This window comes from Jaculus jaculus, chromosome 11, assembly GCF_020740685.1.
Source record: "Jaculus jaculus isolate mJacJac1 chromosome 11, mJacJac1.mat.Y.cur, whole genome shotgun sequence".
Taxonomy (NCBI): Eukaryota; Metazoa; Chordata; class Mammalia; order Rodentia; family Dipodidae; genus Jaculus; species Jaculus jaculus.
This window is the reverse complement of record NC_059112.1, coordinates 57139935-57165883: the sequence shown is the minus strand read 5'-3', so window position 1 is coordinate 57165883 and position 25949 is coordinate 57139935. Positions and strand designations below refer to the sequence as shown.

General features: G+C 44.2%; 1 protein-coding gene across 1 annotated transcript in view; it reads left to right on the top strand.

Moving 5' to 3' along the window:
- Poln (DNA polymerase nu) overlaps positions 1-25949 on the top strand; it is a 286447-nt gene that overhangs the window by 238576 nt on the left and 21922 nt on the right. The gene's annotated exons all lie outside the window — the stretch shown is intronic.

Sequence of the window (25949 nt, the reverse complement as noted above, 5' to 3'; positions counted from 1 at the left end):
GCCGTGAGTTCAAGGCTACCCTGAGACTACAGAGTTAATTCCAGGTCAGCCTGGACCAGAGTGAGACCCTACCTTGAAAAAAAAAAAAAAAAAAAACAGTTAAGGTGCTGGCCTGCAATGGCCAAGGACTCAGGTTTGGTTCCCCAGTAACCACATAAATCCAGATGCACAAGGTGGCACATGCATCTGGAGTTTGTTGGCAGTGGCTAGAGCCCCTGGCACACCCATTCTCTCTCTCTCTCTCTCTTTCTCTCAAATAAATTAATTTTTAAAACCTCTGGCAAACCAAATCCTAGAAAATATCAAGAAGTTCAGGACTGGAGAGATGGCTCAGTGGCTAAGAGCACTCTCTGTACAATGAGGGCTGAAGAGGCCTGAGAAACCACTTCAAGTTTGATCCCTGGGACAAACAACCAGCTGGGCATAGCCACATGTGTCAGTGACCCCAGTCACATGGAGAGCAGAGACCTGAGAATTGCCAGAGCTCATGAAAAAAATATTAAGTTCTAGGATCAGTAAGAGTCTCTGGCTCTAAAATAAGAATGTGTATAAGAGCCAGGCAACATAGCACACACCTTTAATCCTAACACTTGGGAAGCAGAGATAGGAGGATCACCATGACTTTGAGGCCACTCTGAGACTACATAGTGAATTCCAGGTCAGCCTGGGCTAGAATGAGACCCTACCTTGAAAAATAAAAATTAAAAAAATTTTAAAAAGGTGGAAGAATGATGGACTGGGACACCCAATGTTTGCTTTGGCTGCTGCAGGCAAATGTACCACATAAGGATGAGTGGCCCTGAATGGGCACATACACATGCATATGCCACATACACACACAAACAGAAGAAAAAACAAGAAGAAGAAGTTTATACACTATGACCACATTGGTTTCATTCCAAGCATTCGAGGATGGTTCAACACATATAATCCAGTAAATATAATACAGCTATAAATAGAACAACAGACACAAATCACATGGTCATCCCAATCAATGCAGGAAAAGGCCTCTGAGAAAGCTAAAATCATCCCTTTGTGATAAAAAGCTCTGAAGAAACTAAGAATTGAAAGAATATACCAAAATATAATACAGACTTTATATGATAACCTATAACCAACATTATGCTAAACAAGGAAAAACAGAGTGTTTTATTTGGGACAGTCAAAGATACTCACTTCCTCCTCTTGCTCAATATAGTGCTCAAAGTCTTAGCTAGAGTAATAAGTTAAAAGAAAGAAGTAAAAAGGACAAACAGGAAAAGGGGAAATCAAATTATCACTGAAAGGCCCAAGAATTCAGAAGCCCAAAAATACTATCACGCTCCAAAGGGAGCTTAAGCGGGCCCCTGCATACCTCAAACTCCAGGCTTTACTCTCTGTTGGAAGCAAGTAAAGAATCCCTCTTCTCATTATATCAGAGCCCGCTCCTAATATAAAACTAGGTAAAAAGGGCATGAGATAGCCCTCAAGGATGGGAAATGAGTAATGAAGTGAACCACTTATTTGGTTTCTGTAAATAGCCTGCACCATAAGCCTTAATAGCCTGCACCATAAGCCTTAATAGCCCACACCATAAGCCTTAGTAGCCCGCACCATAAGCCGTAGCAGCCTGCCTCAGACCTCCAAGGTCATAGGAGAGTGATACCACACTCTGCTACTCCCACCCAAGGACCTGCGCAAATGCTGACCACCAAGGTCATAGGAGACTGATTGGTCCACAAGGGGCTTGAACAAATTAAACTAATTGGCTTAGAAACTATGGAGTGGCACAAACTGACTGGCTTGCATCCCGCGGGCTCCTGATGTTAAAAAAATGATTGGTCTAATGCACAGGCTTTGTTAAAAACCCTATAAAAACTGTCCCATTCCTGCATTCAGGGCTCTGCAGTCCTCTACCCCTGCATGGTGTATGACTGTGGGCCCCAGCGCACTTGGAATAAAAATCCTCTTGCTGTTTGCATCAAGACCGTTTCTCATGAGTGATTTGGGGTGTCGCCATTTCCGGGCAGAGTGTGGGGTCCTCGTTTTTGGGGGTCTTATATTTGGTGGCTCGTCCAGGATTTGTGACCACCCCTCACACCCAAGAACCGACTTGGAGGTGATGGGGACCCCCCCCCGGAATGATGTGTGCCGGCCAGTGTTTCTGTTCTGAGTATCTGTTTTCTGGGACCTCTGAATATGTTTTCTGGGATGTGCGCTTTCAGTTTTCAGTTTGCAGCCGTCCTCTCGGGCCATAAGGAACAGAGGACTGTGATCAGCAGACGTGCTAGGAGGATCACAGGCTGCCACCCTGGGGGACGCCCCAGGAGGTAAGGAGAACCAGGGACGCCTGGTGGTCTCCTATGGTCGGTCAGAGTACTGAGTTCTGTTGTTGAGGCAGAGGGAGCCTCTGCGGCCGTCAGATCCTTTTGCCTGTTTGTGGAGGACGCAGATGGGCCGCTGATATCTGAATCTGTTAGTCTCAGTTGTGTGCATTGTTGTCCTTTGTGTCTTTGTTTACAGTTTTTGTCATGTGACAGACGATGATAAATCCCCTTAGCTTGACTCTTGACCATTGGACTTGAGTTAAGTCTAGGGCCCATAACTTGTCAGTTGAGGTTAGAAGGAGACCCTGGCAAACGTTTTGTGCCTCTGAGTGGCCAATTTATGAGGTCGGATGGCCATCAGAAGGAACCTTTAATTCCGAGACTATTCTGGCTGTTAAAGATATTATTTTTCAGAATGGACCAGGCTCCTGTCCCAACCAGGAGGCTTATATCCTCACATGGAAGGATTTGGTCGACAATCCCCCCCCCACACCGTGGGTCAGGCTGTGGTTGAATAAACCAAGGAACTCAAGCTCCAGAGTCCTGACTCTCAAAAATGCAAAAAAGCCCTCTCCTGAGGGAACCAGACCTCCCCCTAGCATCTATCCTGAGATTAAAGAGCCTCCTGCTTGGCCGGAGACTCAGCCTGCCCCTCCCCCCGCTAGTCCTGGGAGCCGAGAGAGTGCCCCTCACCCTTCCCAAACCCCTGCCCCTCGCTTTTCCAGAACCTCCGCCCTCCGCCCTTCCCAAACCTCCGCCCTCCACCCTTCCCGAACCTCCACCCTCCACCCTTCCCAAACCTCCACCCCTTGCCCTTCCCAAAACTCTGCCCTCCGCCCTCCCCGAGCCTCCGCCTCCCAGCTTGCCCAAGCTTCCTCCCTCTGCCCCTCCTGAGCCCCTGGAAATGGGAGGACCAGCCGCAAGGACGCGGAGCTGGAGAGATGCTACCCCGGAGGGAGCAAATGAAATTGTAACACTGCTGCTACGCAAGGCAGTTCCTCCCATGCTGCAGGGCCAACTACAACCCCTCCAATATTGGCCTTTTTCTTCTGCAGATCTGGAAAGCTAACCACCCCCCTTTTTCAGAGGAACCCCAACGCCTCCCAAGGCTGAGGGAGTCTCTTATGTTTTCTCATCAGCCTACTTGGGACGATTGCCAACAGCTGTTGCAGACACTTTTCACAACCGAGAAACGAGAGAGAATTTTAATAGAGGCCAAAAAAAATGTCCCTGGGGCCAACGGGCAGCCCACGCGGCTGCAGCATGAGAGACATGGGTTTCCCTCTGACTTGCCCTGTTTGGGACCACAATACGGCTGAAGGTAGGGAGAACTTAAAAATCTATCACCAGGCTCTGGTGGCGGGTCTCCGAGGTGCCTCCAGAAGGCCCACCAATTTGGCCAAGGTGAGAGAGGTGATACAGGGGCCCTCACCCTCCCTTCCCCCTCCCCTCCCCCTCAATGTTTCTTGAGAGGCTCATGGAAGCATTTAGGAGGTTCACACCCTTTGACCCCACCTCTGAGATTCAAAAAGGCTCAATAACATTAGCTTTCATAGGACAGTCAACTCCTGATATCAGAAAGAAACTTCAGAGATTGGAGGGATTACAGGAGGCTGAGCTGCGTGATTTAGTGAAAGAGGCAGAAAAGGTATATTACAAAAGGGAGACAGAAGAGGAAAAGGAGCAAAGGAAAGACAGAGAGAGAGAAGAACGTGAGGAGAGACATGAGAAAGAGAGAGGAAAAGGAGGATAGGTGCAATAGACGACAAGAGAAAAATCTGACCAGGATCCTGGCCACAATGGTAGGAAAAAAAAAGAGAAAGAGAGAGAAATATTCAAAAATTTAGGACAGGCCCTAGGCAGATAGGGAACCTGGGCAACAGGACCCGACTTGATAGAGATCAATGTGCCTGTTGCAAGGAGAAAAGGCACTAGGCAAGAGACTGCCCTAAGAAGAACAGCAAAGGACCTAGGGTCCTAACCCTTGGAGAAGATGAAGACTAGGGAGGACGGGGCTCGGAGCCCCTCCCCGAGCCCAGGGTTTACAACCCTAGCAGCCCCCGTCTATCCACTAACTAAAGAGAAAGAAAAATTCACTTGGACCTCTGAACACCAGGGGGCATTTGATGCCGTCAAGAAGGCACTATTAAGTGCGCCTGCCCTAGCCCTCCCTGATGTGACTAAACCATTCACCTTTTACGTAGATGAGCATACGGGGATAGCCTGGGGAGTCCTAACCCAATCCTTAGGGCCATGGAGAAGACCCGTTGCCTACCTATCAAAGAAACTTGACCCTGTGGCTAATGGATAACCTATATGTCTAAAAGCCATAGCGGCAGTGTCCATGTTGATCAAAGATGCTGATAAACTAACTCTAAGGCAGAGGATAACTGTCATTGCCCCCCATGCCCTGGAGAGCATTGTCCGGCAGCCCCCAGACCGATGGATGACTAACGCCCATATGACTCACTACCAGAGCCTGCTCCTCACCAATAGGATAACATTTGCCCCACCTGCCATCCTCAACCCCGCTACCCTTCTGCCGGAAGAAACTGATGAGCCAGTGACTCATGACTGTCATCAACTGCTAGTTGAGGAAACTGGGATCCAAAAGGATCTTACAGATGTCCCACTGACCAGAGGAACATTAACCTGGTTCACAGATGGGAACAATTACATTGTAGAAGGTAAGAAGATGGCTGGGGTGGCAATAGTAGACGGAATGTGAACAGTCTGGGCCAACAGTCTGCCAGAAGGAACTTCAGCACAAAAGGCTGAGCTCATGGCCCTCACGCAGGCCTTACGACTAGCTGAAGGAAAGTCTATGAATATCTACACGGACAGCAGGTATGCTTTTGCTACTGCACATGTACACGGGGCCATCTACAAACAGAGAGGGCTACTTACTTCAGCAGGGAAAGAAATTAAAAACAAAAAAGAAATTCTAAGTTTGCTAGAAGCTCTACATCTACCCAAAAGACTGGCCATTATACTTTGCCCTGGCCACCAAAAAGCCAAAGATTTTATCTCCAAAGGGAACCAGATGGCTGACCAAGTGGCCAAGCAGGCTGCCCAGGGGGTCAGCCTTCTGCCCATAATAGAAAAGCCAAAGAACCAAAAAAGTGAGCAACTATAAACCCCAGGTGATTGACAAGAAGTTAGAAAGTTAGGCCAGTTCTCCGAAACTCCAGAGGGAGCCTGTTTTACTTCAGAGGGAAAAGAGATTCTACCTCAAGCAAAGGGACTAAAGTACGTTCAACAAATACACCGCCTAGCCCATCTGGGGGCCAAACATCTACAAAAACTGCTGCAGATGTCTCCTTACCATATTCTGAGGTTGCCAGAGATAGCTGGCACAGTAGTCAAGCATTGTGTACCTTGCCAGATGGTCAATGCTAATCCCTCAAGAATGCCTCCTGGGAAGAGGCTAAGAGGAGACAGCCCAGGTGCTCACTGAGGTAAAGCCAGCTAAGTATGGTAATAAGTATCTAGTAGTTTTTGTAGATACTTTTTCAGGATGGGTAGAGGCTTATCCTACCAAGAAAGAAACCTCAACCATGGTGGCTAAGAAAATACTGGAAGAAATTTTCCCAAGATTTGGGATACCCAAGGTAATAGGATCAGGCAATGGTCCAGCCTTTGTTGCCCAGGTAAGTCAAGGACTGACCAAAATATTGGGGATTGATTGGAAATTACATTGTGCATACAGACCCCAAAGTTCAGGACAGATAGAAAGGATAAATAGAACCATTAAAGAGACCCTCACCAAATTGACCGCAGAGACTGGCGCTAATGATTGGATAGCTTTCCTACCCCTTGTGCTCTTTTTTTTAGTGTTAGAAACACACCCGGACAATTTGGACTGACCCCCTATAAATTGCTGTACGGGGGGCCTCCTCCACTGATAGAAATAACCTCTATACATAATACTGATATGCCGCTTTCCCAGCCTCTGTTCTCTAGGCTCAAGGCGCTCGAGTGGGTGAGACAACAAGCATGAAAGCGACTCCGGGAGGCTTACTCAGGAGAAGGAGACTTACAGGTCCCACATCGCTTCCAGGTGGGAGATTCGATCTATGTCAGACACCACCGCGCAGGAAACCTTGAGACTCAGTGGAAGGGCCCCTACCTCGTCCTACTGACCACTCCAATGGCCATGAAAGTTAAAGGAATACCCACCTGGATCCATGCATCTCACATCAAGCCCGCTCCGCCGCCGGGCCCCAAATGGCAAGCCTAGAGGACAGACAATCCCCTTAAACTTAGGCTTCGCCGTGTGGCTTCTCCTTCTCCAGCTAGGTGATGCCTCAATCCCCATGCCCCCAAAAGTTGACTTGGCAAGTGCTTTCTCAAACGGGGGATATCCCAGAGCTCACCCCGGAGGAGGTCCCTAGAGAAGTCCACTCTCATATGGCTAAGCGGACACTCACACAAGGGGTCTTCTCTCAAGGCCAATACATAACAGACAACCTGGGGTGCAACTCTGGGCCAGCCCAACATAGGATACAGCATACTCCATTTTATGTCTGCCCCCGAACTTCTAAATGAAGTTATGGAGGGATAAAACAGTTCTACTGTAAATAATGGGGTTGTGAGACTACAGGCAATACCTACTGGCACCCAGTTTCCTCCTGGGACCTAATTACTGTGCAGGAAGGATTAGATGGGAAAAAAGCAGTTCTCAGCATCTCTTTCACCCCCCAAGGTCGAAAGTCCCGAGACTGGATAAAAGGAAAAACTTGGGGACTCAAGTTTTATATGACAGGATGGGATAAGGGCCTAACCTTTACTATGCAACTTAATATAGAGCCTCCCACCCCAAGACCAGTAGGACCTAATAAAGTTCTAGTATAACAGGGACCCCCTAAAATGGCATTGCCCAAGCTCCCACCCACAGTGGCAGCCAAGACCCGTCACATAACGACCGCTAGAACCCCTTTGACTAGCCCACTCTTGGAAGCCCCACACGGGACAGGACAGAGGCTCTTTAACCTTATCCAAGGGGCCTTCCTTGCCATAAATGCTACCAACCCCAACGTTACCTCTGCCTGCTGGCTTTGTTTATCCTCAGGACCACCCTACTATGAGGGGATGGCAACTATAGGAGAGTTTAATATGACTAAAGAACATAATAGCCGGTGTTCATGGGGAACCAAAAACAAGTTAACTCTCCCAGAGGTCTCAGGAAGGGGGGCATGTATAGGGAAGCCCCCCCCCCCCCGTCCCACCAACATCTTTGTAATGTTACTCTGACCTATAGTCAGACCTCAGACAACCAATATCTAATGCCAGGATATAACAGGTGGTGGGCATATGATACTGGGCTAACTCCCTGTGTTTCTACCTCAGTGTTTAACCCATCCAAAAATTTCTGTATAATGGTCCAGCTTGTCCCCCAGGTTTACTACCATCCTGAAAAAGTAATCATTGATAAATATGACTATCATCCCACCTGATCCAAAAGGGAGCCTGTAACCCTTACCCTAACAGTCATACTTGGCTTAGAGATAGCCTGGGGACCACAGCCCTGATCACGGGACCACAGCAATTAGAAAGAGGGCTTGATGAACTACATACTGTCATAAATGAGGATCTCCAAGCTTTAGAAAAATCTGTTAGTAATCTAGAGGAGTCCCTGACCTCCTTATCCGAAGTGGTCCTACAAAACCGGAGGGGATTAGACCTACTGTTCCTAAAAGAAGGTGGATTATGTACAGCCTTAAAGAAAAAATGTTACTTTTATGTAGATCACTCAGGAGCTATCAGAGACTCCATGAGCAAACTCAGGAAAAGACTAAAAAAGCTTCGAAGGGAGAGGGAAACTAACCAAGGATGGTTTGAGGGATGGTTCAACAAGTCCCCCTGGATGACTACTCTGCTTTCCACCCTGATGGGACCCTTAATGGTTTTGCTCCTGATGCTTTCAGATGGGCCTTGCATACTTAATAAGATTTTTACTTTTGTTAAAGAACGAGTGAGTGTGGTCCAGATCATAATACTTAGACAACAATACAAGGGCCTTCAGGGCAAAGAAAAAGCTTACATTTAGTCCTTCCAAGTTCTAGGATTAGAACTATTAATAAGAGAAAAAGTGGGAAATGAAAGGCCCAAGAATTCAGAAGCCCAAAAATACTATCACGCTCCAAAGGGAGCTTAAGCGGGCCCCTGCATACCTCAAACTCCAGGCTTTACTCTCTGTTGGAAGCAAGTAAAGAATCCCTCTTCTCATTATATCAGAGCCCGCTCCTAATATAAAACTAGGTAAAAAGGGCATGAGATAGCCCTCAAGGATGGGAAATGAGTAATGAAGTGAACCACTTATTTGGTTTCTGTAAATAGCCTGCACCATAAGCCTTAATAGCCTGCACCATAAGCCTTAATAGCCCACACCATAAGCCGTAGCAGCCTGCCTCAGACCTCCAAGGTCATAGGAGAGTGATACCACACTCTGCTACTCCCACCCAAGGACCTGCGCAAATGCTTACCACCAAGGTCATAAGAGACTGATTGGTCCACGAGGGGCTTGAACAAATTAAACTAATTGGCTTAGAAACTATGGAGTGGCACAAACTGACTGGCTTGCATCCCGCGGGCTCCTGATGTTAAAAAAATGATTGGTCTAATGCACAGGCTTTGTTAAAAACCCTATAAAAACTGTCCCATTCCTGCATTCAGGGCTCTGCAGTCCTCTACCCCTGCATGGTGTACGACTGTGGGCCCCAGCGCGCTTGGAATAAAAGTCCTCTTGCTGTTTGCATCAAGACCGTTTCTCGTGTGTGATTTGGGGTGTCGCCATTTCCGGGCAGAGTGTGGGGTCCTTGTTTTGGGGGTCTTACATCACTAGACAACATTTAAAATTTAATTTAAAAGACCCTAAAAATTCTGCCAAAAATTCTTCAATCTAATAAACACTTTCAGCACATTATCAGAATACCAAGTCAACAAACAAAAATAAATAGCTTTTATAACTTTATTGACAACTTCCATGCATATAGATAACATGTTCATAATTCTCTCCCACCATTCCCTCCATTTCCCCCTTCCTGAGTCCTTAAATCCCTTCTTCTTTCCAGTTAGTCTCTCTTCTACTTTGGTGTCACCATTTTTCCTTCCTATTATGCAGGTATTGAGTAGTCAGCGTCAGTCACTGTGAGGTCTTGAATGTCATGGCCATTTTGTGCCTGGAAGATAGTAATAACAAAGCACTCCTCCCCTTCCTTTGGCCCCTCTGTTCTTTCTACCACCTCTTTCTTCCTCAGTAGTTGCTAAGCCTTGGAGGGTGTGATAGAGATAGCTCACTTAGTGCTGAACACACCACTGTCATTTCTTCTCAGCACTTTGTTGAGTTTTGAGTCTCCACAGTGGTTACCACCATCTAAAAATAGAAGCCTTTTTTTAACCAGAGGTGTGGGTACCATTAATATATGGGCATAAACATTTAGAGGGCTGTTTGATGGATGCATTAAGCCAGATAACAGTAGTAGTTTTTACCCCTGGGATTTATGACCATCCCACCCATACGCTATTGATTAGGTATCCTATACCAGGCAGGAATTGCTGCCCATGAAGTGGTCCTCTGTGAGATTTGTCTGTATGGGTTGATCAATGGTGTCTGCTAACTTTTTATGCATTAGCATTCCATTGAGTGGATGTTCTGCCATTGATTTATCCATTCTACTCATGATAGATTTGGGGTTTATTTACATTTGGAGTGACTGTTACAAGAATATTATGAACAAGATTGTCCAATGTATCTAAATTGTCTGACCATAACTGAAATTGCTAAGTCAATAAGGTATCAAGGTATCAAGTGTTATGTTTTTTAAAGCATAGCCCTCTTTCTTATTTTTATTTTTATTTATTTATTTGAGAGAGGAAAAGAGACAGAGTGAGAGAGAGACAGAGAAAATGGGCACACCAGGGCTTCCAGCCACTGCAAACGAACTCCAGATGCATGTGCCACCTTGTGCATCTGGCTTACATGAGTCCTGAGGAATTAAACCAAGGTCCTTTGGCTTTGCAGGCAAGCACCTTAACCACTAAGCAATCTCTCCAGCCCCAAGTGTTATTTATTTATTTATTTTTTATTTTTTTGGTTTTTCGAGGTAGGGTCTCACTCTGGCTCAAGCTGACCTGGAATTCACTATGTAGTCTTAGGGTGGCCTTGAACTCACGGTGATCCTCCTACCTCTGCCTCCTGAGTGCTGGGATTAAAGGCGTGCACCACCACACCCGGCCCAAGTGTTATTTTTTTAAAGTTTTTGTGCAATTGATTTCCAAAGTGCTTAAAATTGATTCACATTTATAATACTTAAAATTATCACAACACTTTTTGTTTTACCAGTCTGGTGGGTAACTAATGCTACTTTTTCCTATAAATATATGAAAATATAATCTCATATTTTCTCATTGTTCTCTTACAGCATCTATCATTTTATTGATTTGTAGGAGTCCTTCAAAATCTGGATATTAACCTCTGGATATCTTTCTTCTGGGGTTTGCTGTTTTGGTTTGAATTTGATAGCTGTTAGAGAAAAAGAGAAGCATGGTCCAGAAAGGCCAGTGCCAAAGACAAATAGCCCCTTTAGAATTAGAGCTGTAAAAGAGTTATTAGTGATCTGGAGAGATGGCTTAGCAGTTAAGCGCTTGTCTTTGAAGCCTAAGGACCCCAGTTTGAGGCTCCATTCCCCAGAACCCATGTTAGCCAGATGCACAAGAGGGTGCATGCATCTGGAGTTCGTTCTCAGTGGCTAGAGGCCCTGGTGCACCCACCCATTCTCTCCCTCTCTCTCTCTCTCTTTCTCTCTCCCTCTGTCTGTCTCTCTCTCTCTGTGTCGCTCTCAAATAAATAAATAAAAATAAACAAAAAATATTTTTTAAAAAAGAGTTATTAGTGTCATGCCACCAGCACCATGACAGGATCTCAAAGCCAGAAAGTAAACCTTGACTCCCAAGAAGGGATTTAGTATGCCATGAAATAGCATGATGGGGTCACTAAAGCTAGAGACAGAGTATATTTGGTTTTCTGAAGAACAAATGGAGTTTTTGCTTTTATAGATTTTCAAGAAAGGAGCAAAGTTCTATGCCACATGATCTAGCCAACATACTAGTGAAGGATAAATGAGTAAGATAGATTTTTACATGCAGTTAGTCCAGGGCAGAAACCCAAAGAGGAAACAAGGAGATGCCACCCTGCTTGCGCTGGCAAAACTGGAACTTGTCACCTGATCCAGTCTCACCCAAGATTATTTTGAGCAATGTCTCAGCAATAGCACCCTCTACTTCTTCACCAATTAGCACACTTAGGTGAGCTGGAACCTTGGGTTTGTCCCCTGAGTCCATGAACCAATCAGGTTTCTCCCTTACAGACCTAGGTCATAAAAGGAGCTCCACCATGCATATGAGTGCTCATTCTCTTCTCTCCTCCCCTCCCTTCCTCTCCCCTCTCTTTTCCTTCCCCTTCCTCTCTGCCCGCCCCCTCCTCTCTCATTCTCTCTCTTCTCTTTTTCCTCTCTCTTCTCTATTCCTCACATTTTGGCAGCCAGACATGTAGTTTAGTCCCCAAATACCAGCAAGTAAGTTTTCCCCCCTCTCCCAGCCTGGCTAGGAGAGGAAAGGATTTTTTGCCTGGATATTTTTCTGCCTTTATTTTTTTGTTCATTTTTATTTATTTATTTATTAATTTGAGAATTACAGACACAGAGAGAAAGACAGATAGAGGGAGAGAGAAAGAATGGGCGCGCCAGGGCTTCCAGCCACTGCAAACGAACTCCAGATGCATGCGCCCCCTTGTGCATCTGGCTAACGTGGGACCTGGGGAACTGAGCCTCGAACCGGGGTCCTTAGGCTTCACAGGCAAGCACTTAACCACTAAGCCATCTCCCAGCCCTCTGCTTTTATTTTTGCTAATGTATTTTGTTTCCAAATGTCCTGTCACTTTGTTACATGTATAATTTTCCTCAAAACTCTGAATCTACCACACGTGTTGTAACTCTTGGCTGTATTCTCCTGGCACCAGACTTCTGATTCCTGTTTTGTTGCTCTCTTGCTCTGCTACATGTGTGACCTTTCTTTAAGCCCTGAGTCCTTCACTGTCCTGCTCTTAGGCTTTCCTTACCCCTATGTGAGTCTGAAGGGTGAAGGGCTTCCACTCTCATACTCCTCTTCCCACATGTGTGTGCATGTTTCTTCTAAAATCTTTTGACGTGGGCTCTCAGGTCCTGCCTTTCACATGAGTTCATGTATGCCAGAGGTCCTCCCCACCTGGAGATTTTCTCTCTGAAGGTTTTCTACATTTCGCCTCCCTCTTTCTAGCTGGGCAAGGAGGGGAATTCCCTTCTGGCCTGAGGCTTTCTAAACCTCATAAACCATAATTCTGCCTAAATAAACTCAACAACTCATAATTTACCCTTCTCAGAGTCTGTTTTCACAACAGAAAAATAAGAACCTAAGGGACAAGAACCCTAAGATTGGGACTCACAGGCCTAGGATGACTCCTCTGAACCCCAAAATTCCACATCATTAAGAGCCACAGAGGCAGGCAATAAATAGGACCCAGGGCCATAATTCAAGTGGCCTTAGGGGTTCCTGACAATGATACTCATGCTTAAGTAGAAAGCACATTATCCACTCCCAATGCCATCCCCCCAATCCTTATTCATATATTATTTAAACATATTAAAATTATGTATTTAGTATTATTTTGCTGTGCCTTTTAATGATATTCACAGACATCATAATTCTTCACCTATAAGTACTTTTAGGTGTTATGTTAAGAACAATAACATAAGCCAGACGTGGTGGTGCACACCTTTAATTCCAGCACTCGGGAGGTAGAGGTAGGTGGATCACTGTGAGTTCGAGGCCACCCTGAGACTCCATAGTGAATTCCAGATCAGCCTGGGCCAGAAGTGAGACCCTACTTCAAAAAAACAAAAACAAAGAACAATAACATTATCTCCCATAAAACATACATACAATTGAATACAAGCAGGAATGCTAATACTAGGTGTTGGGGTACATCCCTGTAAGCCCAGCACTCAACGAGTAGAGGCAGAAGGGTCAGGAGTGCAATGTCATCCTCAGTTACATAACAAGTTCAAGACTAACCTGAGATAACATGAGACTCAGTCTCTTACTTAAAAAATAAATAAATAAAATGGATAAAAGTAAGTAAATATAAAAGGCAACTTTTAAAAATTATCATTCTTAGGCCGGGTATGGTAGTGCATGTCTTTAATCCCAGCACTTGGAAGGCAGAGGTAGGAGGATCGCCATGAGTTCGAGGCCACCCTGAGACTCCACAGTGAATTTCAGGTCAGCCTGAGCTAGAGTGAGACCCTACCTCAAAAAAACAAAAACCAAATATATGTGTGTGTGTGTGTGTATTCTTTTATTTTACTGGAATTTTGAACTATAGCTAGAAAGCCATTCTCTATACCTATTTTTTTTTTTTTTTTGAGGTAGGGTTTCTTATAGCCAAAGACTAGTGGGAACTTAACACTGGAGACCATAATTTTTGTCTCCATAAGATTCAGACCTAGTTCCCAGTTCCAGATATGGGTTCCTTTCCACTGAGAAGACCTCTTAGCCAATCAGAAAGCCATTGGTTACCTACCAAGGCTGTGTGCCACCACTGCACTGGTGTGTACTTCTTATCAGGCTGGTTGTTTCTGAGTAGCTTAGACTGCCTGCTTGCTTGCACTGTTGTTGGTTACTTTCCCCAAGAAACTCACATAGCACTTTCCAACACTACATGGGCTAACTTTCTGAGGACTGGCTGTCTTCCAGATTCCAGCCAGGTCTCTCCATGTTCTGTGCCAGGAGCATATGGTTTCTTCAGCAATAGGGTAATCAAGTGGGTAATCAAATACTTTGACAGAAGCCCGTCTTGTGTTGTGGACCTCATAGGTCTCTCCAATAAACAGCTCAATGTGGGTAGCACCTATTGCTGGTACTGTAAGTTACATGTCAGAGCCAAAGTTTTTTTAAGGTTAGGCTTCATCTCACCCTTTCCAGGGCCCTTTTCTGGTATTCCCTCTATACTGTTGAGGATTATAACTTAGTCTACCTTCAAGGAGAAAGGTTTCTATGGTACCAGTTCATTTTGGATTCAGTTTTGTGTCCATCCCTTCTCCCTGCCACACACACACCCACACCAAACACTTCTATCCCTATTGTCTGGGCCTCAAGTTGCCTGTCCAGTATGCCAGCAACTCAAGCTGATCCAGATTAGGAACTGCAGATGAGTGAGAATATGCAGTGTTTGTCTTTCTGTGATTGTGTGTATAAGCTGGGTATGATCTGTTCTAGGTTCATCGATTTTCCTACACATTTCATTGTATCATTTTTTTTCTTACTTCTGAATTCTATTGAATTCCATTAGGATAGAAAGTTCTATAAATGTCTTTTAGGTCTAATTGATCTATAGTGTTGTTGTACCTTATTATTTCTCTGTTGTTTTTCTGCTTGGATGAACTGTCTATTGATGATAGTGGATTATTGAAGTCACCGACTATGATGGTGTTGGTGCTTATTTCTGTTTTGTTGTCAAGTAGGTTTTGTTTAATAAACTGTGGTGCACCTGTGTTTGGTGCATATAGATTTATGATTGTGATATCCTCATGTTGGATCATTTCCTTTGATGAGTATGAAGTGGCCTTCTTTGTCCTCTGTTGCAGTCCGGTTCGCATTGCTGGTAGAAATCACCCAACCAAGAGCAGCTTCTGGGAAAAAGAGGTTTATTTGGCTTACAGGCTCGAGGGGAAGCTCCACGATGGCAGGGGAAAACGATGGCATGAGCAGAGGGTGGACATCACCCCCTGGCCAACAGAAGATGGACCACAGCAACAGGAGGGTGTGCCAAACACTGGCATGGGAAAACTGGCTATAAAGCCCATAAGCCCGCCCCCAACAATACACTCCCACCAGGAGGCATTAATTTCCAAATATCCATCAGCTGGGAACTTAGCATTCAGAACACCTAGGTTTATGGGGGACACCTGAATCAAACCACCACATTCCGCCCCTGGCCCCCATAAACTGATATCCATGCATGATGTAAAATGTAATAGTCTGACTTTAAAAGTCCCCATAGTTTTTATCAATCCCAATGATGTTCATACATCCCCATAGTTCAAGATCTTCTAACTGAGCCATAATACCAAAATATAACCTCAAAAAACCCAGAATGGCACAGAATAAATATTCACACTGCAATAGATGGCATTGGGCATAGCAAAGAAACATTCAACCAATACAAGATTCAAAACAACCAGGGCAAACATCAAACTCTGTAGCTTCAAGTCCAGCAACTCAAACCAGTGACAAATCTTCAAGTCCGATAATTCTAACCAGCAACAAGTCTCTGGCATTCCAATTCCACCCCTCCAGCTAGGCTACTCACAGTCCTGGAAAACTTCATCGGGGCCGGCAGCTCCTCGGCAGCCATCTCATGGTCCCGGCATCTCCACTGGGTCTCCACTGCAAGCCACGGTTCATCTTCATGGCCCCATGGGGTCTCTATGCAGGCAACCAGCAAACCTGCTTCACACTGCCCATGGCCATTTCCAAAACACAAGACCGTGTTGCAAACTCAATGACCCTCTTTCCAGCATTTCTTATACTCCACAATACCAGGTAGGGTGCCAATTTGTTAATCCAGGGGGGATTAAAGCAGACTTTGAAGAACAGGACACTCCTTGAGCACTCAGACCCCTTCAAAAGAGTTGACATTCTTCTTGTTGCCCTAGCGCAGGTCAGCTAGCCCAGTCTCAAAAGTTGTAATCTGTCAGTTGCAGCTAAACAGGCAGCAGTTCACCCAAAGATTTTCCTTTCTGTGCCATATCCCTCTGCACACACCAGTTCATTTCTACGCAAAGCAACCCTGCACAACTTCTCAGAACATGGGCACAAGAGCAAGCTTCTCACACAAACTGCTAGCCCAGTCCAGGCACAGCTCTTTCTCACCCTCATAAGCCAAACCTCACAGTCCATAGTTCTTACTGCATTCAGGTCTTAGAGCTCAGACCAGAATAGTCCATTAAGCTGTACTTACAGCACTGCAAGGCATCTCTTAGGCCAAGGTTTCAACTCCTTCCACTTTCCTCTTGAAAATCAGCTACAAAAGGCTGAAGCCACATAGTCAGGTGTCTAGCAGCAACCCCACTCCCAGTACCACTTTACTGTTGCAGTCCGGTTCGCATTGCTGGTAGAAATCACCCAACCAAGAGCAGCTTCTGGGAAAAAGAGGTTTATTTGGCTTACAGGCTCGAGGGGAAGCTCCACGATGGCAGGGGAAAATGATGGCATGAGCAGAGGGTGGACATCACCCCCTGGCCAACAGAAGATGGACCACAGCAACAGGAGGGTGTGCCAAACACTGGCATGGGGAAACTGGCTATAAAGCCCATAAGCCCGCCCCCAACAATACACTCCCACCAGGAGGCATTAATTCCCAAATATCCATCAGCTGGGAACTTAGCATTCAGAACACCTAGGTTTATGGGGGACACCTGAATCAAACCACCACATCCTCTTTGATTACTTTTGGTTTAAAGTCTATTTTACCAGATATCAATATAGCAACACCTGCTTGTTTCTTATTTCCATTTGCTTGAAATATTTTCCATCCATTCACCCTCTTGAAGAGGTATCTGTCTTTAGTGGTGAGGTGGGTTTCTTAAAGACAGCAGATAGAAGGGTCCATTTTTCTGATCCACCCTGTTATCTTGCATCTTTTGATAGGTGAGTTAATACCATTAATATTTAAGTTTATAACTGTGAGGTTCAATTTAATCCCTGCCATGATGGGGTGCTTTATGGGATTTTGTGCTTTCTTAGGCTTTGTACTTTTGTGAGCCTACTTTAGTTTTGGTTATTGTGATCTTCTTCTTGTAGGCTCTTGAAATTGGTTGTTTGGCTCTTCTGTGTGGCAAATTCCCTGAAACATTCTCTGTAGGTTTAGCTTTGCATATAATCATAGAGCTGGCTTTTTTCATGGTAAGTTTTCCTTTTGTCATCTATTATAAGGGATACTTTTGCTGGGTGCATTAGTTTTGGTTGGAAGCCATAGTTTTTTAGACTTTGAAGTGTTCCATTCCAGGCCCTTCTGGCTTTCAAGAGTTTCCATTGAGAAATCTGAGATAATTCTGATGGAATTGCCTTTGTATGTAGTGAGTTCTTTCTCTCTTGCTGCTTTTAGCATCTCTCTTTGTTTTCATTGTTAAGAGTTTTAACTATGATGTGCCTTGGATATTTTATTCTTTGGTCCTGTCTGATGTTCTGTGTGCTTCTTGTATCTGGATGGGCCTCTCTTTTGCAAGATTTGGAAATTTTTCTTCAATAATTTTATTAAATATGTTCTGTATGTCTCTGGCTTGGATTTCTTACCCTTCGGTTATACCCATGATACAGATGTTTGGTCACTTTGGTTATCCCATGGTTCCCTCATAGTCTGTTGGCATGATTTTGTGAACTTAGCAAAGTTTTTGGACTCCAAGTCTTGTCTTCCAGTTCAGAGGTTCTGTCTTCCACATGAGTGACTCTGTAGTAAGGGGTTCTAGAGAGGGGTTTTTGTTGTTGTTTTTTTTTTTCTTTTTTGGTTTTTCAAGTTAGAGTTTCACACTAGTCCAGGCTGACCTGGAATTCACTATGTAGTCTCATGCCGGGGCTCCTTCCCGGTCAGGTAGTGCCAAGGGAAGAACCAGGCCTGCTGGTTCCTCCCTAGGGGTTGAGGAGGATGATGAGCATTGGATGACTCAGAAACCTATCCTGGCCACCAGAGAAAAACCACACTGAGTCGGGAGTCTTTTCAATGCAGGAACTCGCAGAAACAACTTGCTTTATTACTCTGAGCAGTTGCCTATATCATGTTGGGGACGAAGGCGGGGATTTTAGGATGGGGGAAGAGGTAAGGGCCAATAGTAAACTTTAACTATTGAAATGGTAATTACAATTGCCACGTGGAGGTAGCAGGCCAGAAGCCATTAGGCGTCTTGCTGAGTCATAGCTGGCCAGAGACAGGTTGCCAAACTTTAACTAGGCTCAGGAAGTTCCACTAGGCCTCACCCCTGGGCCCTTCAGGGCCCAACAGTCTCAGGGTGTCCTTGAACTCAGGACAGTCCTCCTAGCTCTGTATCCCAAGTGCTGGGACTAAAGGCATGTGCCACCACATCCGGCTCTAGAGAGGTTTTTAAAGTTTTATTTGATTTTTATTTTCTGCTGGTATTATTTTGCATCATGTCCATCTCTTTTTTTGAAGTATTATTTCAGTTCAAGGTCTGATTTTCTTGATGTTTCCTGGAATTCATTCTTGCATTTGATTATGTCTTCATTAAGCTTAGTCAGGTCATTATTGAGATCATCTATTTTTTGACTCACCTTCAATTCATCTACATCTCTTTTGAAGTTCTCTGGTTTTCTTCAATTAAGTTAAGCCTAGTGTCAAAAGCTGAGTGCTCTAAGAGACAATTTTGCTCAATTTCATTGACATGTTTTTGATGGTTTGCTTCCAGTTCATCAATTCTTTTTTTCTTAACTTTTTGTGTTCGTTTTTATTTATTTATTTGAGAGTGAGAGAGAGAAGGAGAGGCAGATAGAGAGAAAGAGAGAATGGGCATGCCAGGGCCTCCACCCACTGCAAATGAACTCCAGACACATGCACCCCCTTGTGATCTGGCTAGCATGGGTCCTGGGAAATCTAGCCTCAAACCAGGGTCCTTAGGCTTCACAGGCAAGTGCTTAACCAGTAAGCCACCTTTCCAGCCCTCATCAATTCTTCTGATCAGGGTCACATAGCTTGTGTGTTTTCATTTGAGATTCAACTTCTGTTGTTTTCTCTATGATTTCTTTGGAGGTTTTCATTGTGGGGCTAGTCATCCTTGGTGGTGATCTCTCAGTTTTCTGACTTTTGTTGGGTTTTGCATTGTGGTCTACCCATCATGGTGAAAAGTCTTATTTTATTGAAGAGGAAACAAGATCTTCAGTGAGTATCCTGTTTTAAATGTGAACTAGATTGGTGTAGGATGGGCTCATAACCACAGATTGTGAGATTGCAAGTACATCAAAGGTACCTGGGGAACTGGGAGGTGGAGAACTGGGAGCTCTGGCCTACTCACTCCACCTGCACACTCTTCAGCACAAGGGAATCAGGGGTTGTGGAACCAGGAGCTGAAAAGCTGAGGAGCCAGGGCCAAGAATCAGTTCCCACAGTGGCCCGTGCACCCTCTGACTCAGGGGAGCAGGGATTTGGGGACCCAGGGACTGGTCAATCAGGAATCCAGAGAAAAAGGCCTGTTTCCACAACAGGAAACACATGCAGGAACCCAGCAGTCCCAAGCCAGCAGCAGGGCACTGTGATCAGGGAACTAGAAGGTGGAGAAGGAACCTGGAGCTCTGGCCTATTCAGTCTGGGTACACACCCTCCAGAGCACTGGATCCAGGAGTTGGGGACCCAGAGGCCATTCAAACAGGAAGGCAGAGCAAGGATCCTGCTTCCACAACATGATGCCTTGCAGGGCCCATAGCCCCAAGTTAGCAGCAGGGATACTGGGACCAGGGAACTGGGAGGTGGGAAAGGAACCTGGAGCTCCGGCCTATACATTCTGGGAATGCACTCTCCAGAGCAGACTGGTTAATTTTACTTTTTTTTTTTTTTTAAGAACTGATAATGGAGCCCAAGGACCTCACTCATATTAGGCAATTGCGTTACGTAATTCTTTCACCTGTATTAAGGTCTTTTTTATTTTAGAAGGAATCTTCATCTATTCCCCAGGCTGGCTTAAAATTCATGATCCTCCTATCTCTACCTCCCAAATTCTAGGATTACAAAGGTATGCTATCACACTCAGCATGAGGTCAATGACCCAGCTAAAGCACTCCTAGGCATATATACTAAGGACTCATCTCATTTCCTTAGAAGTACGTGCTCTACCATGTTTATTGCTGCTCAATTTATAATAGCTGGGAAATGGAACCAGCCTAGATGTGCCTCATCTGATGAGTGGATAATGAAGATGTGGCACATTTATACAATGGAGTTCTCCTCGGCGGTAAAGAAAAATGAAGTTATGAAATTTTCAGAAAAATGGATGGATCTGGAAAGGATTATACTAAGTGAGGTAACCCAGGCCCAGAAAGCCAAGCGCCACATGTTCTCCCTCATATGTGGATCCTAGCTACAGATGATTGGGCTTCTGTGTGAGAAGGAAAATACTTAGTAGCAGAGGCCAGTAAGTTAAAAAGGAGATATAAAGGGAAGAGAAAGGAAGGGAGGAGGGTCCTTAATAGGTTGATATTGTATATATGTAAGTACAATGATTGAGATGGGGAGGTAATATGATGGAGAATGGAATTTCAAAGGGGAAAGTGCGGTGGGGAGAGGGAGGGTATTTCCATGGGATATTTTTTATAATCATGGAAAATGTTAATAAAAATTGTGAAAAGAAAAAAAATAGTTTCTAAGGGTTTTTTTGCTTTCTCCATATTAGTAACTTTCCTTTGTTACTTCTTATTTTATATGTTTGTGTTTTCTCCTTTCTTGATGAAACTAATGTCATTATCTTATTTTACTTGTTATAACAGCCAGAATTTTATTTTTTAATTTTATAAACTGCTCATCTGCCTCCTACATCATTAATTTCTGTCTGTATGTTTAATCCAGCTGTATCATTTCCTCTCTTTTGCATTATTTTGGTTTGATTTCTTACTCTCATTGCTTTTTAAGTTAAAAACAATTTTGGCTGGGCATGGTGACGCACACCTTTAATCCCAGCACTTCGGGAGGCAGAAGTAGGAGGATTACCATGAGTTTGAGGCCACTCTGTGACTACATAGTGAATTCCAGGTCAGCCTGAGCTAGAATGAAACCCTACCTCAAGGTAAAATTTAAAAAAAAACAATTTTATTATTGTTACCCATTTTCCATTACTATCATTATTTATTTTATTATCATTATATACTTGATTAATACAAGAACATAAGACCATGAAATGTCCCTACTGTTTTATTATATACATTCCATTAGCTCTGATATAAGTTGTTTTTATTGGAAACCATGTAATTTCTGTTTATATTTCTCTTCATGTGAAATGTTTTGATTTTTGTTTTTTATTTCTAGATAGAAAGATTCTTGGTTTTTTAATATGTTATTTTTATTTATTTATTTATTTATTTGACAAAGAGAGGGAGAGAGAGAGAATGGGCACACCAGGGACTCCAGACGCGTGCACCCCCTTGTGTATCTGGCTAATGTGGGTTCTGAGGAATTGAACCTGGGGTCCTTTGGCCTTGCAGTAAACTGCCTTAACTACTAAGCCATTCCTATAGGCCTAGATGGAAAGATTCTTTTTGCTTTGATTTTCTAGTTACATTGGACTGTGATCATTGCTAAATATTCCTACTTTATGCAAAATATTAATGTTTTCCATGTATATTAGCATTTGCTCAATTATGAATATATCAAATGCAACTGAGAAGGAAGTTCATTTTATGTTATCAGAATATGCTGCTTGATGACATGATTCTATACATAAAGGACCCTAAAAACTCTACTAGCAAACTGTTAGAGTGATCAAAACCTACAGCCATGTAGCAGGATACAAAATAAATACACAGAAATCAGTAGCCTTCATATATGCTAACAACAAACACACAGAGGATGAAATCAGAGACTCACTCCCATTCACAATTGCATCAAAAAAAAAAAAAAAAAGTACCTTGGAATAAACCTAACCAAGGAAGTAAAGAATCTCTACAATGAGAACTTTAAAACACTCAAGCGAGAAATTGCAGAAGACACTAGAAAGTGGAGAAACATCCCCTGTTCCTGGATTGGAAGAATCAATATTGTGAAAATGGCAATCTTACCAAAAGCAATCTACACATTTAATGCAATCCCTATCAAAATTCCAAAAGCATTCTTCATGGAAACAGAAAAAACAATCCAAAAATTCATTTGGAATCACAAAAAACCTCGAATATCTAAAATAATACTGAGCACCAAAAATAAGGCTGGTGGTATCACCATCCCTGATTTTAACCTATACTACAGAGCCATAGTAACAAAAACAGCATGGTACTGGCACAAAAACAGAATATGCTGCTTGATGTATTCATAATGTGAGCTTATCTTTTCTGGCACAGTTACAGCCTGCTTCTCTGTGAGGTACATTTTAACACTGCTTCACAGAGTCATCCATTCCTGCATGTCACACTAAGGGCATTGCCTATGTGGTAGTAGAAGAAGCCCTGCTCCTGATTCCTGCCACCAACTCCTGTGGTGTCATCAGATCCCACACTTGAGCTCAGATAATGTCTCCTTTCATCACAGGTGGCCATGCAGGGACACAGTGGAAGCTATGCTTGATTTTTTGTTGTTGTTGTTTTGGGGGGGTTTTTTTGTTTGTTGAGGTAGGGTCTCACTATAGCCCAAGCTGACCTGGAATTCACTATGGAGTCTCAGGGTGGCCTCAAACTCATGGCAGACCTCCTACCTCTGCCTCCCGAGTGCTGGGATTAAAGGCGTACGCCACCACGCCCAGCTACTATGCTTGATTTTTTTTGTTGTTGTTGGTCGGTTGTACTAGGGATTTCTCAAAACCTTTATCAATCTATTTCCTGGAAACAGGCTTGGAACACATATGAGATTTCCCTAAAAGGTAGGGAGTGGGTATCGAGTGTGATATAGGAACAGACATTTTAGATTTTGTCTTCCCACCTAACTCCAGCCTTTATTTTTTTATGGTTTTAAAAAAAAAATTTTTTTGTTTATTTTCATTTATTTATTTGAGAGTGACAGTCAGAGAGAGAGAGAGAATGGGCGCGCCAGGGCCTCTAGCCGCTGCAAACGAACTCCAGATGCATGCGCCCCCTTGTGCATCTGGCTAACATGGGTCCTGGGGAATCGAGCCTTGAACCGGGGTCCTTAGGCTTCGTAGGCAAGCGCTCAACCGCTAAGCCATCTCTCCAGCCCTTTTTATGGTTTTTTAAGGTAAGGTCTCACTCTAGCTCATGCTGACCTGGAATTCACTATGTAGTCTCAGGCTGGCCTCAAATTCAAGGCAATCCTCCTACTTTTATCTCCACAGTGCTGGGATTAAAGGCTGGGCCACCATGCCTGGCAATTCCAGCTTCTTATAATACTGTATTTATGGGTCAGATAAGAAAGAGGATAAAGAAGTATAACACAGCAAGAAAGTGGGGGAACTAGACAGGTAGGCATTGATACTAAGAAATCAAATGGTCAAAATTAATGATGTGGGCTGGAGGAATGGCTTAGCGGTTGAGGCATTTGCCTGCAAAGCCAAAGGACCCTGGTTTGATTCCCCAGGACCCATGTAAGCCAGATGCACAGGAGGGTACATGCGTCTGGAATTTATATTTTTGCAGTGGCTGGAGGCCCTGGTGTGCCCATTCTCTCTCTCTGTCTCTCTCTTGCGCATAAATTTTAAAAATTAATGATGTGAGTAAAATGGTGGAAGAGGCAGCCCATCAGGCCATTCCACTCAGAAACAGAAAATTCAAGCAAGATCTGCCAGAACTCTGGAGATTAAGCAAAGGTTCACCCCAGCCAGGAAAATGCTGAGTCAAGAAAAAGGCAGGGAACTAGGGAGATGACTCAATGGATAAAATGTTGGCTGTACAATTATGATACTCAAGTTTGGAACCCCAAAAAACACTTTAAAAATGTTAGACATTGCCAGGCATGGTGGCGCACGCCTTTAATCCCAGCACTTGGGAGGCAGAGGTAGGAGGATCGCCATGAGTTCAGGGCCACCCTGAGACTACAGAGTTAATTCCAGGTCAGCCTGGACCAGAATGAGACCCTACCTCGGAAAAAAAAAAAAAAATGCTAGACATTGTGGCAGGCATCTGTAACCCCAGACATACCTTAGGCAAGAAAGGAGGCAGATAGGAGAATCTACCAGAAGCAGGGGCAGAAGTGGCACCAGCCTGGCTAAAAGCAGCAGTGCACAACAATGAGATACCCTACCTCAAAGGTGAAAGGTGAGGACAAACACTGAAAAGTTGTCCTCTGACTCCCACATATGCACCATGGAATGTGTGTGTCCACACATTCATACACAAAAGAAAAAAACTTAATGTAATGTAATTTTTAAATTTTTCAGTTTTTTAAATTTATTTATTACAGATAGGGAGGGAGGGAGAGAATGGGCACACCAGGGCCTCTAGCCACAGCAAACAAACTCCAGAAGCATGTATCACCATATGCCTCTGGCTTATATGGATACTGGGGAATCGAACCTGGGTCCTTAGGCTTCATAGACAAGTGCCTTAACAACTAAGTCATCTCTCTAGCCCTACCAAAAAAATTTTTAAAGAAAGGGAGAAAGCTACTCAGGAATGGTAGGAGAGCTTCGTGGTATCTGTCGTCTTCTCCTCCACTCAGCCCCACTGTGGCAGCTGCAGGTTGGTCAAGCATGGAATCTGGGACCTGGTTCTGGAGGGAGCAAAAAGTACTCATTCTCATTTGTCAAGGACTGACATGGGTGCTTATCATTATTTCACCTGACTCAGAACCCACTGCAGAGAAGTGGTGGATGTCACTTAAAAACATCATAAGGCAGGGCATGGTGGCACACACCTTTAATCTCAGCACTCAGGAGGCAGAGGAAGGAAGATCGCTGGGAGTTCGTGGCCAGGTTGAGACTACATGTGAATTCCAGGTCAGTCTGGGCTAGAGCAAGACCCTGCCTCAAAAAAAAAAAAAAAAATCATATGGTTAACAAACATCCTGCCTGATGCAAAATATGTTAAGAGTTTGAGGTAAGCAATAGAGCACAGGTGATTTGGGGAAAGTGTTCTTTGTGAAATTAGGCCATTCAAAATTAGTTGTATATACTAGGAAATCTAGAGACCTCATGCATGCCAAGAGTAGCTGGCATGCTCAGAGGAGACCTAAAAAGCTTTTCATCCTGTGCTGGTCTTCGAGGCACCCTGCAAACAGGAAGTAAAAGCTAAAGTAGAGTTCAGAATAGACTTGCTATTCAACAAAAGGGGCCTAACACAGAGCAATCACAAAGACTAGGAAAAGGTTCTATATTTTTTTTTTCTTTTCGTCTTTCTGTTTCTCTTTTTTTGCATGGATATGTGTGTATGGTGTTCATGCATGTGTGTATATATGTTTGTGTAGGCACTTGTGTGTGTCCATGTGGAGGCCAGGAAATTGCTCTCCACTTTATTCATTAAAAGAGGGTCTCTCTTGGACTGGAGGGATAGCTTAGCAGGTAAGGTGTTTGCCTGCAAAGCCAAAGGACCCAGGTTTAATTCACCAGGTCCCACATTAGCCAGATGCACAAGGGGGTGCGTCCATCTGGAGTTCGTTTGCAGTGGCTGGAGGTCCTAGCATGCCCATTCTCTCCCTCTCTCTCTCTCTCTGTCTCTCTCTGTGTGTCTCTCGTAAATAAATAAAAATGTTTAAGAAAAAGAGGGGGTCTCTCAGGCTGGGGAGATGGCTCAGTGGTTAAAGGCACTTGCTTGCAAAGCCTGCCAGCCCAGGTTCAATTCCCCAATACCCATGTGGGGCCAGATATTCAAAGTGGTGCACGCATATGCAACTCGTTTCTAGGCAGGAGGCCCTGGCACACCCATGCACATTCATTCATTCTTTCTCTCTCTCTATGT